Source organism: Pteropus alecto, unplaced genomic scaffold (assembly GCF_000325575.1).
Source record: "Pteropus alecto unplaced genomic scaffold, ASM32557v1 scaffold49, whole genome shotgun sequence".
In the NCBI taxonomy this organism is placed as follows: Eukaryota; Metazoa; Chordata; class Mammalia; order Chiroptera; family Pteropodidae; genus Pteropus; species Pteropus alecto.
This window is the reverse complement of record NW_006443131.1, coordinates 2,802,138-2,803,652: the sequence shown is the minus strand read 5'-3', so window position 1 is coordinate 2,803,652 and position 1,515 is coordinate 2,802,138.

Sequence of the window (1,515 nt, the reverse complement as noted above, 5' to 3'; positions counted from 1 at the left end):
AGTGACCCCAGCTCTCTAGTCACCAATGAACCTCCGGTTTGCTTTTGAATTCTCAAAGGGACTTTCCTTCTGGCAAGAAATTGAGCTGATTTCTGGAATGTGGGGGTTTACCATGCAGTCATAAGAATGAAGAAGAATTAGTCTCTCAAGGCAAGATCATCCCTAAGTAAAGTGACAAAGAATGACTTTCTGAACCTGCCCAGCTTTGGGCCAGACAAACATCTTCCAATAAGGAAAGAGGGTCCCAGTAAGAGACAAGTAAGAAGGAAGAAACTGAAGTCTACGGAGTGTTTACGCTTGCGGACATTGTTCTAAGTACTGCATGCACGGCACCTGATTTAACCCTCCCAGCCGCCCTGTAACGTGGACAATGTCTGTGATTAGCAGATCAGGAAACAGAAGCTCAGGGAATTAACCGCAGAGCCAGGATCTGAACTCGGGTTGGCCTGGTTACAGGGCACCCTCCCCAGTCACCCCGACTGCTGCTCCTTCGCCCGAAGCCCCTCCCCGGCTCCTCCTCCTCTCCCCAGCCCTGCTGCCGCCCGTCCACCCTTTTCTCTCTTCATTGCCTCTCTCTGCCCCCTTTCTCTCTCACCGTCTGTCTCACAGAGTCGTCAGCCCCTCAGTAGAGACCACTCCTGAAATCAAAGGATTTGAATCTGCATGCAGCCAGCTCCACCCTCCCAGCCCCGCAGCTCTCACTGCTTCCCAGTGGCCAAGCCCCACTGTGGGCATCATCTCTGCCTTGCCCTGCAGAGCCCCAGATCTGGCCAGGCAGCCTTGCCGGCCACATGCCCTCACCGAGCGCTGCTGGGTTTTCCTTGGAACCTCACCAAGCCAGACCCTTCCTCTCTGTGCCTGTAGGTGCTGCCTCACCCCAGCTGTCCTGGGACAGGACCCTCCTGACCGGTCTCCTCCTGGACTCCAGTCTCTCCTTTCTTCATCCATTCTGATCACAGCTGTCAAAAGCTTTCTGGATCTCTCTGCTGACTCCCTCATCATTTAGACTCTCCAACTCATCCTCCGCTCACATACCCAACGAATGTTTATTAGGCATTGACCTGGCACTAGGCCCTGGGGATACATTGGTGAATAAAACAGGTGCAGTCTCTGCTCGGTGGAGCAGGTTACCAAGTGTGGAGGACAGAAAATAAGTGTGGAATGTATAAGTGTATAATGACGCGCCGTGCCTGGGTGGGATGCTCAGGAAAGGACTTGCCAAGGAGGAGGCCTTCCGTCTGACACCTGAAGGAAGAGGAGTCGCCCGCACGCACAGGGAGTGGATGATGCTGGGGAGCGAGAGCCGCGGAAGAGCAGTGTGGGCGGGGCCGCGATGGCCGCGGGGCGACCGCAGGAGGCAAAGCTGGAGAGAGAGGTGGGGGCTGGGTCAGATCCCGCGCGGCTTGCGAGCCTGTGGAAGGGGTCTGGGCTTCATTCTCCGTACAGCAGGAAGCCGTTGGAGGGTTTTAAGGAATGGAATGGCAACCATCTAATCTGAAAGATGACTCTAAGGAA